This window comes from Elephas maximus, chromosome 1 (genome assembly GCF_024166365.1).
Source record: "Elephas maximus indicus isolate mEleMax1 chromosome 1, mEleMax1 primary haplotype, whole genome shotgun sequence".
Classification (NCBI taxonomy): Eukaryota; Metazoa; Chordata; class Mammalia; order Proboscidea; family Elephantidae; genus Elephas; species Elephas maximus.
This window is the reverse complement of record NC_064819.1, coordinates 183,449,512-183,464,544: the sequence shown is the minus strand read 5'-3', so window position 1 is coordinate 183,464,544 and position 15,033 is coordinate 183,449,512. Positions and strand designations below refer to the sequence as shown.

General features: G+C 38.9%; 1 protein-coding gene across 1 annotated transcript in view; it reads left to right on the top strand.

Annotated features, from left to right (window-relative positions):
- The window catches only part of TRAPPC3L (trafficking protein particle complex subunit 3L), a 75,367-nt gene that overhangs the window by 1,223 nt on the left and 59,111 nt on the right, over positions 1–15,033 (top strand). The gene's annotated exons all lie outside the window — the stretch shown is intronic.

Sequence of the window (15,033 nt, the reverse complement as noted above, 5' to 3'; positions counted from 1 at the left end):
GTTTTGGTTGGTATTAAAGCTGCTTTTCATTTGTATAGTGGAGGGAACGTTTTTTAAATAAGAAGCTCCCTAAAGAAGGTGAACTATTGCTATGAAGATGATGGTGTTCCATGGCCCAGAGGCATCTTGATAGTTTATTGGGAGTATTGTAGCAAAGGAATAGGTTGAAACAACCATACGTAGGCACACTTAGGTACCGATTCCATGTACTTAGGGTTGATTCTAGGCATTGTTTTAAACTTTAAGGAGAGGGAAAAAAAAAAGTGAAAGCTCTCCTGTCTGGTAAGGATTAAATAAAATATGTGAAGTAACTTTGCTAGTGTACAGTGCTTATTTTTCAGGATATCCTCAGTGCCCAGGGTTTATAATGATTTGTTATCTGGGAAAAGAGTTTCTGAGCATCGGGAACAGCCAATGCAAAGGTCCTAAGGTTGCAGTCCCACCTGGCATGTTGGAAGCCAGTGTGGCTGGAGCACAGTGACCTGGGGAGAAGGGGTAATTGTAAATCATGAAGGACCATAAGAGGTTTAAACAGAAGAGTAACACATTCTGACTTTAAGCTTTGGAAAGACTAGCTGCTGTGTGAATATAATTAAAGGGGTTAAAAGCAAACCCATTGCTGTCAAGTCAGTTCTGACTCATAGTGATCCTATAGGGCAGAGTAGAATTGCCCCAATAGAGTTTCCAAGGAGTAGCTGGTGTATTTGAGCTGCCAACCTTTTGGTTAGCAGCTATAGCTCTTAACCACTGCGCCACCAGGCCTAAGGTCTGAAAATATGGAAACCTTTTAGGTGGCAACAATTTAAGCAAAAGACAATGGTGACTTGGACCAGAAAGGTAGGAATAGAAGTGCTAAAATAATGATCAAATTCTGGATATATTTTGAAGGTAGAAATGTCAGAACTTGCTGACATTAGATTTGGGTTGTGAGAAAAAGGAGTCAAGGATGGTTTTTGCTAGAATAACTGGGAAGATAAAGCTCTGTTGACCAAAATGAGATGAGGAAGACAGAATGAGTTTGGTAAGGAAGATAATATTAATAACTCATGGATCAAAGGTATCTATGAAATTAAGTGAAGATGCAGAACAACTAATATAAGGTTTATGTTAGAAAAAGGTTAAAAATAATGGTCTTAGTTTCCAATTTAGGCAAGAAAAATAAGAGCAAACTAAACCCACTTAAATAAAATATGGGATATAATAAAAGATAGAAATCAGTAAAAAAGAACAAGAAAATCCATGAAACTAAATGGCTCTTTTAAGGAATCAATCAAATTGATAAGTTCCTGGCTAGATGGACCAAGAAAAAAAGAGAAAACACAAATTACCAATATCAAAAGTGAAAGAAGGGCCACTGCTAGAGATCCTATAAACGTTAAAAGAATAATAAGGGAATGTATAAATATTAACACTAATAAAATAATTTAAGATATTAAAAGAGTATAAATTCAATAACTGGATACAAACAAAAGAAACAGTGTCTCAATATCTACTGATGAATTTGTAATTAAAAATTACCTATATCTGTGCTAGCTGAATATATTGGTTGTAATTGTTAATCTGTCCACAATGGAGCTTTGGGAAACCAAGAGAACATACTATTGATACATAACAACAAATGTATGAATTCAAAATAGTTTTGTTGAATGAAATAATTCAAAGAGTGTCTACCTCCATTCTATTTCTATGAAATTCTATAAAATATAAATTTATATTGAGAGAAGGCATGGCAGTGCAAAAACTTATTGCAGTTAATCGAAATAATAATGTACTTGACTAAGGAAAATGTCAGACATTTTGCTATTAGATCATCTTGCTGTAGTATAAAGTATTACTATAGATTGCAAATTTTAATGTAGTAAATGGAGAGCCACTGTATTTGCTTTACTATTTTATTGATATAAAATCTTTGGTAAAACTCAATCTTTTCAAACCTATTTATATATTCACAGTAAGTCTTTATATTTCAGAATGCTCGAGTTTCTTTGTTTTTTAAATACCGTGGATAATTCCCTAGTAGAGTTCCAGCATTAATGAAATCAAGACACAGATCTTTACTTTGTCACATCTAGATGGGCAGCATTATCATTTTTCGGTTAGTCTGTAATTTCATTTTAACAATAACAGACACTTCACAAAGCACAGGAGATCCATTAACAGAGAAGGTGGAGAATTCTTACCAGGTAAATTGCCTTTACTGTTGTTATGTGCCATCCAGTCTAAATCATAGTGAAGACAATACAACAGAACAATACAGATGACAATACAACAGTCCTGCATTATCCTAACAATCATTGCCATGTTTGAGCCCATCGGTGTAGCCACTGTGTTCATTCATTTCGTTAAGAATCTTTCTCTTTTTCAGTGACCATCTACTTTACAAAGCTTGATGTCCTTCTCCAGGGACTGATTCATCCTGATAACATGACCAGAGTACATAAGGAGAAGTCTTGCCATCCTCACTTCTAAGGAGGATTGTGGCTATACTTCTCCCAATGTAGATTTGTTTGTTCTTCTGGCAGTCCATGGTATATTCAGTTTTCTTCACCAACACGGTAATTCAAATGCATCAATTCTTCTTTGGTCTTCTTATTCACTGTCGAGGTTTCACATGGCTGCGAAAAGATTGAAAACACATGGCTAGGGTCAGGTGCACCTTAGTCCTCAAAGTAATATCTTTGCTTTTTAACACTTCGAAGAGGTCTTTTGCAGCACATTTGCCCAATGCAATATGTTGTTTGATTTCTTGACTGCTCTTTCCATGGGGGTTGATTGGGATCCAAGTAAAATGAAATCCTTGACAACTTAAGTATTTTCTCTGTTTATCATGCTGTTGCTTATTGGTCCAGTTGTGAAGATTTTTGTTTTCTCTATGTCGAAATATAATCCATAATGAAAGGCTGTAGCCCTTGATCTCCATCAGTAAGAGCTTCAAGTCCTCTTCATTTTCAGCAAGCAAGGCTGTGTCATCTACATATCATAGGTTGTGAATGAGCTGCCAGTTCTAATGTTGCATTCTTCCTCATATTGTCCAGCTTCTCCAATTATTTGCTGAACATACAGATTGAAAAGTATGGTGAAAGGATACAACCTTGATGCACACCTTTCCTGATTTTAAACTGTGTAATATCCCCATGTTCTATCCAACGACTGCCTCTTTGTCTATGTACAGCTTCCACATGAACACAAGTGTTCTGGAATTCCCATTTTTTGCAATGCTATCCATAATTTGTTATGATCCACACAGTCAAATGCCTTTGCACAGTCCATAAAACACAGGTAAACATCTTTCTGGTATTCTCTGCTTTCAGCCAACATCCATCTGGCATCAGCTATGATATCCTTCGTTCCTCGTCCTCTTCTCAATCCAGCCTGGGTTTCTGGAAGCTCCATGTTGTATTGCTGCAACTGTTTTTGAATGATCATCAGCAAAATTTTACTTGTGTGTGATATTAATGATATTTATTGTTCAATAATTTCTGTATTTTCTTGGATCACCTTTCTTTGGAATAATTTCTGTATTCTCTTGGATCACCTTTCTTTGGAATGGGCACAAATATGGATCTCTTCCAGTCGGTTGGCCAAGTAGTTGTCTTCCTGATTTCTTGGCATAGATGAGTGAGCGCTTCCAGCATTGCATCCATTTGCTGAAACATCTGAATTGGTATTCCATCAGTTCCTGGAGCCTTGTTTTTCACGAGTGCCTTCAGTGCAGCTTGGACTTCTTCCTTCAGTACCATCGGTTCTTGATTATATGCTGCCTTCCAAAATGGTTGAATGTCAGCCAGCTCTTTTCGGTACAGTGACTGTGTGTTTTCCATCATTTTCTTTTGATGCTTCCTGTGTCGTTCAGTATTTTGCCCATAGAATCCTTCAATATTGCAACTCAAGTCTTGAATTTTTTCTTTAGTTCTTTCAGCCTGATCAATGTCAAGCATGTTCTTCCCTTATGGTTTTCTAACTTCAGGTCTTTACGCGTTTTATTGTAATTCTTTACTTTGTTTTCTTGAGCTTCTCTTTGAAATCTTCTGTTCAGCTCTTTTACTGCCCTTTTTTTCCATTTGTTTTAGCTACTGTATGTTCAAGAGCAAGTTTCAGAGTCTCTTCTGACATCCATTGTGGTCTTTTCTTTCCTGTCTTTTTTAATGACCTTTTGCTTTCTTCATGTATAATGTCCTTCCACAACTCGTCTGGTCTTCAGTCATTAGCGTTCAATGTGTCAGACCTATTCTTGAGATTGTCTCTAAATTCAGGTGGGATATACTCAAGGTTATACTCTTGTGGATTTGTTTTAATTTTCTTCCACTTCAATTTCAACTTGCTTACGAGCAGTTGATAGTCTGTCCTGCAGTTGGCCTTGGCCTTGTTCTGACTTACGATATCGAGCTTCTCCATCATCGCTTTCCATCCATAAAAACCCATTGCCTTCGATAGAGGTAGTCAATTTGATTCCTGTGTATTCCGTCTTGCGAGATCCACGTGTTTCAGTCACTGTTGTTGAAAAAAGCATTTGCAGTGAAGAAGTAGTTGGTCTTGCAAAATTCTGTCACGCAACCTCCAGCATCATTTCTATCACCACAGCCATATTTTCCAGCTACCTATCCTTCTTTGTTTCCAACTTTCACATTCCAGTGCCCAGTAATTATCAATACATCTTGATCGCCTGCTTGATCAATTCAGACTGTCGAAGTTGGTAAAAATCTTTAATTTCTTCATCTTTGGCCTTAGTGGTTTGTGTGTAAATTTGGATAATGGTCATATTAACTGGTCTTCCTTGTAGGCGTATGGATATTATCCTATCACTGACAGCATTGTATTTCAGGATATATCTTGAAATGTTCTTTTGGACAATGAACGTAACACCATTCCTCTTCGAGTTGTCATTCCCAGCATAGTAGACCATATGATTGTCCAACTTAAAATAGCCAATACCAGTCCGTTTTCACTCACTAATACCTAGGATATCAATCTTTATGCATTCAATTTAACTTTAGATGACTTTCAATTTTCCTAGATGCATACGTTATACATTTCATGTTCTGATTATTAATGAGTTGTGCCACATCATCAAGGTCGTCTCTACTTTGAGGAGCAGCTCTTCCCCAGTTGTTTTTGAATGTGTTTCAACCTGAGGAGTTCATCTTCTGGCATTATCTCAGACTTTATTTTGGTGTTTTAATTTGTAATTAAAGGGGTTATGGAACAAGTGTGTTTCAAGCTCTGTAGGTAGTAGACATATGGTGCAGTGTGAACAACCATCATGGAATCTGGAGACAGAAGTGAGAAGCCCAGCCTTAGCCATTTACAAGCTATATAAGCTTAAAAGGTCAATTGAATAACATGAAATAATGCATATGTTATTTATTAGTAATTATAAAAAATATTCTGTCCTCTGAAGCAGTGTTCTCTGCTGCTGTTCTTTGTTGTTCATCTTTACTAATTAAGAAATCTGTCTGTAAGAGATTAGTCTTACTCATTTATATTTTGTTTTCTTCAAAGCTGCCATTTTATTTTATTGTTGAGAATATACACAGCAAAACATACACCAATTCAACCATTTCTACATGTACAATTCAGTGACATTGGTTATATCCTTAGAGTTGTGCAACCATTCTCACCCTCTTTTTCTGAAATGTTCCTCATTAACATAAACTCACTGCCCCTGAGGTTCCTATCTAATCTTTTGAATTGCCATTGTCAGTATGTTAAGCTACACTGCCGTTTGGTTAAAGAAGACTTCAGGGGATATTTTTGGTGTAAGTTTTAAAGATTATCTCAGGGCAATAGTTTCAGGGGTTCATCCAGGCCCCATGCACAGTTGCTATTTACTAGTAATATCAATTTTGGAAAAATGGTCTGGTGTTTATATACTTTCAGTGGCTATGAGTTTTCTGGGCAATTTCACACTGCTCTCGAAGTTCCCAATTGGGATTTCCCTATTTAAAGGTTAATTTTAACTCTCACAGTAAACAGTTTATGTGACTAATGTTTCATTTAGGCAGGTATCTCAAGGACTTATCACCAGTCACAAATACATAAAATCATGTGAAATTCTCATTCTGTGAACTCTGAAGAGTTCCCTTGAAGGGTTATGAATTCCAGTAACATATCTTCTAGGCTAACTCATCTGCCTGCTTCCATCTTTATCTCCTGTACTCTGACTCAACCCAGCAGCCAGAGTGATTCTGTTAAAATATATTTAAAATCAGGTCATGTCACTCCTCTGCTCATAGCCTGCCCCACTGCATCTCAGGTTAAGCTCATGTCTCTATAATAAACCCTGGTGCCATAGTGGTTAAGAACTATGACTGCTAAACAAAAAGGTCAGCAGTTCAAATCCATCAGACACTTCTTGGAAACTGTGTAGGGGAGTTTTGCTCTGTCCTATAGGATGGGTATGAGTCAGAATCGACTCGACTGCAATGGGTTTGGTTTTTTTTTTTTTTTTTTTAATACAATCCGGCTTCCCCACCCTCAGCTGAGGCTCTTGTTACCTCTCTGATTTTATCTCCTGTTACTCTGCCACCTATTCTCTGTTCCAGCCATATTAGCCTTCTGGCTCTTCCTCAAACATGCCATGCAAATTCCCTTCCTAAGTCTTTGCGCTGTCCGTTCCCTCTGCCTGAAATATTCTTCCTTCCATACCCACATGGCTCACTCCCTCACCTTCCTTCAAGTCTTTTCTCAAATGTCACTTTCTCAATGGGACTACCCTGAGCACCCTACTTAGAATTATAACCCCTCCCTTCTCAGTAGTCTCTATCTCCCTTACCCTGATTTATTTTTGCATGGGAATTTATCACTTTCAAATATGTACTAAAATTATTTATTATGTTTTTTCTCCCTCTGTAAGAATGTAAGTTCCATGAGGGCAGGGACCTTTGTTTGTTCACTGTTGTATATTAGTACATAGGGCACTGCTGGGCCAGGAGGTTATAAAGTGAGGTTACAGGCCTTCCTTACAATTAATTTACCATGTAACTTTGGGAGAAACACCCTCTCTGGGCCTCAGTGTCCCCACCTACAAAATGAGAGATTTGGGCAACCTGTGCTTCAAGATTCTTTCCATGTGTAAGTCTATGATTCCTCAAAATCGTGCTTGTATTGGAGTCAGTTGTGTGGAACCAGACTTCAAAGTTAGCGGCTAACATCTCTGGTGTTGGTAGGAAGAGTAGTACCTCTGGTGTTGGTGGTATTACTCCCCTAACAACTCTGATGCTAATGACCTTGATCCATGTAACAAATGGGAGCCTTGATTGTGGACAAAAACAGAGCAGGAATAACACTAATTTTAAGTGGGCTAACTTCTAACATTACCTCACCCATAAAGACAAAGTATGAGGTGGGCAGAAAAGATATACAATTTGTACATGCACCTTTTCTCTAGCTAGAGCAATGACTATTTTGGTCTTCTTCCTAACTTTCTCATGCTCTTTCTTCTTCTCTCTCTCTCTCTCTCACACGCACACACAGACACATACACATGCACACACACACACACATGCTTCTTGGGCTTTGGATTTTCAAGGGACTGGATGGGAAGGAGGTGAGAAAATGAAGGAGCAAACAAGATATGGAAGAAGATATTTTTAGTGAAATGCAATATAAATAAATAAAAATGTATAGGAGGAAAAATAGATGGGAGTTAAAAGTGCAAAATTAAAATTTAAGCCAAATCCATTTATTTGACTTCCTGCAAGAAAATATAGTGAGGAATTGAGTCTTGGTTACCCCTAAGATGTGCAGGGTCATGGGCAAACCTTTTTTGCATCATCCCCTTCTAGATACAAAATTTGATTAAAAGATTCAAGGGTTCATCTATGACATAGTGATTTATTGATGAAGAAATAGAATAATAGTAAAGAAGAAGTACTAATGCTATTTGTTTATTATTGTTAACCAATGCATGTGAAGATTTTCATAGTATCCAGGCACCATTTCTTCCTGTTCGAGTCATGGAACCATCTCTTCATATATTCTGTTGTCAAATACACTGTTCCTGTCTGCTTTCATATCCCTCTCCATGAGAAAGAGGTAGCAGCACTGTTATTACTCACAATGCCATGTCTCTTTGGAATTTGTATTAAAAAATATACTTCTTGCCTCTGCAATATCTTGATACCATTTATATAATATAATACCGTTAAAATCAAGTGTCGATAGGCCTGCCTTTTTTCTGAAGGTTCTAGGAGAGAAACTATTTCCTTGCTTTTTTCAGTTTTTAGAGGCTGCCTGAATTCCTTGGCTGGTGACCCCTTCCTCCATCTTCAATGCCATTTATTTAATGCTAGTTACATCATTACTGATTGTTATGGATTGAATTGTGTCCCCCAAAATATGTGTTGAATTCCTGATCCTTGTACCTGTGGATGTGATCCTGTTTAGAAATAGGTTTTTTTTTTTTTGCTATGTTAATGAGATCATACGGATGTAGGTATCCTAATCCCTTCTGAGTTATAAAAAGACCAGAATAGACACAGACACACACACAGGGGGAGACAGATGACATGTGAGGATTATCTACAATCCAAGGAACATCCTGGGGCTACCAACAAGGAAAAAATCAGGCCAAGATCCTGATTTAGACTTTGAGCCTCCAGAACTGTGAGAAAATAAATTTCTGTTCTTCAAAGCCACCCACTTGTGGTATTTCTGTTAAGGCAGCAGTAGGTAACTAAGACATTCATTAAGCTCCATCATCCATCGCGATGCTCCCGAAAACTGGCTTCAAATGACCTTCTCAAAGGTTGTTACTGTGCTTCCTTGATGATGACCACAAATGCAAGTCCCACCCAGAGTATACAGGAAATGTGAATACTACTTTGTTTTCTGGTCATGTAAAATTTACAATTGGAATTTTAGAGTGTAAATATAAGAAAACATACTTTCCAACCATGTCTTTTCTTGAAGTCTTTAGGCCATGAGTATGCATTCCTAGAACGTAGAATGAGATTTCTTTCAATGTTGATCCTATCCTACCTTCCACACACCGCCACCAGCTCAGAGGACAGGCGAACCTCGCCTGTGGGTGGAGCTAGGAGAGCCGTGCTATTCTCTAGAAAGGAAGGTCCTTGACAACTCCTAGAACATAGATTCACTACAGCTATTAGAAGCCAGACAGGATAGCGATCTGAAGGGCCTTTTGAAAACCGTCAGAGGAGATAGTAGATGCACCAACCTAGCAACTGCCTGACCTGTGTCACCGAGCTTCACCCTGGGTGCCAGCAGGGGTGGTGCACTGAATAAAGAACCTACCATCACCGTGCTGCCTAGGGTGTGTTATGGAGCTGGCCCTCTGATCAGAACACAGATGGTGCCGGTGCCACCTCAAACCCAAAGTTGGGCCATGAATGTCCCAAGCGCGGAAGAGCATCAGATAGCGCCCAAAAGGGGAGAAAAGGACCCCTGCCATTCCATCTGAGCCCTAGTGGTGCAGTGGTTAAGAGCTACAGCTGCTAACCAAAGGTCGGCTGTTGGAATCCACCAGCCATTCCTTGGAAATCCTATGGGGCAATTCTACTCTGTCCTATGGGGTCGCTATGAGTCGGAAGCAACTGGGCGGCAACGTTTGTTTTTGCCATTCTATCTGGCTCCCAGGCACCAGAGGGCGTTCTAGGAAATTTGGAAGAAAGGGCTCAAAGCACAGGACGTGAGTGCAGGCATGGTTAAATTGAATACTAAATTTTACTATTCCATCTCGGTCAGTAATAACATGAATTGTTTTGTTCTTCTACACAAAATATAGGCCTTTCTCATAGGACCTCATACTCTATTAAATCATTATTGGAGCAAAGGCGCATATTTTCTAGGGAGACATATTTCTAGCCTTTCACCCTGTCACTCCAACGGTCCTTGACATTCCTCTTCTGTCACCACGTTGCCTTCTCCCTGACTGAATCCTCCTGTGTCTCTCTTACAATGACCTTGCTGTTACATAGGGTCCACCCGGATAATCCAGGATAATCTCTCCATTTTAAGATCCTTACCTTGATCATATCTGCAGAGTTCTTTTTGCCTATAAAGTAACATTCATGAATTCCGGAGACTGGGATGTGGATCTCTCGCTCTCTTTTTTTTTTTTTTTTTGCCGGGCGGGGGCTTGGGGGGACGTTATTTAGTGTACTAAGGTATGTAAACTCTGAAGTATGTGAGCCTGTGTCTGTGTATATACACGGTTTTTCTGGATCATTTTCTCAAAATGGCTTTCCCCAGAATGGCTCTTCAAAGAGATCTGTGACTCAAGATACGTTAATCACCCACTCCCATAATTTACTCACCCTTCTGTATCCTGTGTAGGGAAAATTAAGAGATTGGTTTATATAAGACCATACGAATGGTTGGAGACAATGTTTGCCTGACTCCCATTTTGAGCCTTCATAAGTATCCAGTAAAACCAACTGCTGTCTGATTCTGACTCATGGAGGCCCCATGTGTGTCACAGTGGAATTGTGCACCATAGGGTTTTCAGTGGCTGATTTCAGAAGTAGAGCACCAGGTCTTTCTTTCGAGGCATCTCTGGGTGGACACAAACCTGCCACTTTTGGATTAGTAGCCAAGCATGTTGACCATCTACACCACCCAGGGACCTTCATAACTATGGCCTACAGAAAACAAATGGACAAATTATAGTGGTGGCCTGGCCATGCCCTATAGCTACAGTGAATAAGTGCTCAGCTGCCAACTGAAAGGTTGGCGGCTTGAACCCACAAGCTGCTCCATGGGAAAAAGCTGTGGCGGTTGGCTTCCATAAATATTACAGCCTTGGAAACTCTATGGGGGCAGTTCTACTCTGCCCTATAGGGTAGCTATGTGTCGGAATTGACTCCATGGCAAAGGGTTTGGATTGGTGTGGCCCATCCCCACATAAGAGAACACCTGAGACATTTGGGCAGCCTTGGATTAGTCTGGCTAATGGAGTCAGTGCCACTGGGGTTGGGCAGCCTAAGTCCAAAGCTATGCTCCAGTGAAAGTAGACGAGTCACTCTTGAAGAAGCACAGTGTCTTGAAGATGCACTCCTTTGTATGCAGGGACAGTAAAAGTAGAAATATAGGTACTCAGAAGCGATAAGGTACCTTATGTTGAAGCTCAAGATGTTTTAGTTATTCACTGACAGAAGTGGGAGCAGAATCTTCCTAATGCCTGTAAGGCCCTGGCAGGTTGATACGCTGCCTCCATGGCTGTATTCTAGCACGGTGCGCTGGAGAGCAAGTTCAGAAGCCAGACTGCTGGGTTTGGATGCTGGCTCCATCACTGATAGGTATGTGGCCTTTGGCAAATTGCCTGATTCCTTTGTATCTCAGTTACCTCCTCCATAAAATGGGGGTAACTTACTTCATTGAGGTTAGACAGACCTGGATTCCAATTATGACCCATGGTTCACCAGTTAGCTAATACAATAACTATATGAATAAGAAAACATTTTATTTTTATAGGATTTTTCACAAAATTCCTTCACATTCTCTATGCTACTCAATGTCATTCCAGCAAGTTGTTTTCTAATATGTGACTCTGTATGCCAGTTTGTTGTAGGGAGTAAATGGAATGATTCATTTAAAGTAGCCAGTTTATAGCAAGTACTTTATTTAAAAAAAAAAAAAACCTTTGCTGTGGAGTCCATTCCAACTCATAAAAAAAATTTAAATATAGTTACTATTTTTACTGCTACTACTATCACCACAGAGTCCCTAGGTGATACAAAACCCTGGTGATTTACTTGCAAAAAATCAGCCATCGAAAACCCTACGGGGCACAGTTCTATCGTGAGTTGGAGTAGACTGGATGGGCAACTGTCTTTGTTTTTGTTTTAATCAGTGAATAATCCAACCCCGGAAGCTGCCTCCAGGATGGCCCCCAGTGATCCCACTGGCATTCACATCCTCCGGATAATCCCCAAATCTGCTCTAAGGCAACTGGTTACTACCATCACCGCCACAGATAGGCGCAGATATCTGTCTAGACCACTGGGGGGCAGCAGAGGAAACCACACTTAAAATCCTTTTACTTTCTGACTTTCTGTGTATTGAAATTAGAGAAATTTAATCTTGGCTGTTAGTAAAAAAACAGTACAAGTCAATAATAATGTTTCTTGCCTCTCTGAAAATGTCATCCATTGCTCTTCTGTTCCGGAGTCACATTACGGATGTGTGTCCCACATCTCAAGGGGAACACTGTGTAGCAGTTGTAGGTCCTCCTCAGACTGCCCCCATATCCCAGTATCTGTTCGTTAGTGACCACTGTTAATTTTGGCCGACTTTAGTCAAAAGCTGAAGCTGTGTCTTCTACACCTTGTATTTTGAAATAACAAATAGTTACCTAGTCTTGCATTCAGGAAGACTTTGGTTGGTTGGTGATAATATTTCAAAAAAATTTTTAGGATTAATGTGATTTCCCTTTGTGCTACAAACAGAATGCAAGCAATCATTTTGTAAAATCACATTGTTGTGTATCACTGCAATTGTGTATTAGAATCTTTTCTTTTTTTAAAAGGAATTGGAGAAGGAAAACAGAGAGGAGACAAAGAAGATGACAATGTGTAATGTGGTTCCACAATTCAGCATCGGGAAACATAAAGAAAACTGAGTAAAACACATCTAATCTAAGCATTGGAGTTGTATTTGTGGGTCCTAGGAAGGAGGTAACTTAGATTGTCATGGTGGAGGGTAGAGGTGAAAAAAATTGAAGTTAAGAAATGAGTAAGTCTGTATATGTGCCAAGCCACAGCACTTGATGTGGTAGCCTAAAGCATTTGGTAGCAAAATGTAAGGTAGCATTAGCACATAATTGATTGTAATTATATGTTTTATAATTATATAAATCCATTAAGCATAAAGGGGAGGAAGTATCATGTTCTTAATGGAAATTTTTGTCTAACTGGCTGTGGTACAAAAGAATACTCTGGACTGAAAAAAAAATATATAGGGAATTTAATTTAATTTGAAATGGATAATATACAGTGAAACCCAGGAATGTGTACTATCCTTCATATGTTCACGTAGATGCTGTAAAGAACTTTGAAGCCATGTGGAGGAGCCAGAAAATATACAATCTTTTGCTAGAAAGTTATAGAAGAAAATCATTCTTAACAGGCTTAAAATATAAACTGTGTATATCACACCCTTAAAGACTTTGTTGTAGAAAGGGCTTCCAGAAGCGAGTGGAAACAAAGTTTCTTGGTATTAGGGTTTAAACCTGCTGCTGTCCAGTCAATTCTGACTCATAGCAACCCTATAGGTCAGAGTAGAACCGACCCATAGAGTTTCCAAGAAGCGCCTGGGGGATTCAAACTGCAGACCTTTTGGTTAGCAGCCATAGCTGTTAACAACTACACCACCAGGGTTTCCTTATTTAGGTATAAACAACTATTAACCTTATTTCTAATGATATAATGCTTTAACTTCATACATTCTTAGTTTTTGCTGTTAACTGAAAATCTTACTGAAGAGTTTTTACTGCGGTGTATTCCCAGGACCCTGCTAAACTAATTCTGAGCACAGTGTAGAGTGCTAATTTAACTAAACGTGCCAATACAGGGACTTTCAAAAATTCTCGGAGAACTATAGAGTTGGAAGAGATTTTAGAGTGAAATTTAAAGGGGTTGTGACCATGTATATATGGCTAATTTATGTTGGAACAAAACTAGAGCCTTCCACAATATGCCTCTTTTTTTTTTTTTTTTTTTTTTTAAATCTCTCTTATAATGTCCTATCAGTACAAGGTATAGAGTTAGGTGACAAAATGAAATAGTTCTCCTTGGCCACTTGAGAAACATCAGTACATTAATCTTCTAAAAATGAAATGCCAATAAATGTCTCTGGAGAAAGCTCAGAATCAAACTCATTGATATTTTCCTTCCAAAAAAACCACCTGGGTCTAGTGACAGTCTAGAGGGCTGTACACATATTGACTCATACACGTATAAACATAAACTTAAAAATCTAATTAGATTTGGAAGGTCCTCAAAAACTCATTTAGTTCAGTTTCTTGCTTTCCAGCAGGTAAAGTATCATTATCCCTATTTTATAGATGAAACGATTGAGTCCCAGAAAGACTAACTGATGTGCCCACGGTTAAGTAACTAATAAATAATGGTGAGGGCGAGACAGGTCTCCTGTCTGAGGAAAGTCCTATACTACACAGTCTGTAATTGGTAAGAAACAGAAAACATTTTCTTTCCTTAAAATTCACTTTCTATTTGTTTCTATTAAGAGTTTTACAAAACAGACTCTTTATTCCATAACTGTATAAAAGTAGATCACCAAATAATTAATTGCAGTTTAGATAGTCAAGCTCTCTCTTGTCATTGAAAGTGAACCTTGACAATAAGTTGACCACTGGCAGCTGGTCCATTGCCCAGTAAGAAACCATTACTTTGGCTAAAAAGAAAGTAAAAACCCTCTGATTGCTTGTTTTGGCCAATGACCCATAGCTTTAGTGAAAATGGCAACGATCAGGTACTAAACACTACCCATCAGAAATAATCGAGATAATTTGGAAAGCTGTCAGATACTGGAGGTTCTACTTAGTAAAACCAGGCATAGAAAAGTCAGGCAGGGATTCCCTCTTGGAGTTCTAGGTAATGGATATACAAATATGGGTTGCAGCCTTGGTTCCCCAAATGGATTTTGAGTGCAAAGGTGCAATTTGATAATAACAACTTCGAAAAGGCACAGATAGTATCCCTCTAGTGGAGGAGAGTTTGGGAAGTTCTCTGGATAAGCTTTATATGTAGTTGCTATAAAAATGCTCCTAGCTTGTAGGTGTTAAAAATGGCATTTATGGTATAACAATGACATAGTCATGCATCGCCTTGCCCTGGTTATGGCAGGATGACTCAAGACCTTCTTGCATGGGCTTCTCCCTCGCATGTTACCATTAGAAAGAGCTGTTTCCCTTACTTCAAAAGGTCATACGTTTAAGCGTGAAGAAAGAGAAGGAGGCAGTAAAGAGTTCCTGGATATGACATAGAGGTAGAAATAGGGAAAATAAGAAAATAGAGACGGGGAAAACCATGCTGGAAGGCATTGGAATGCAAA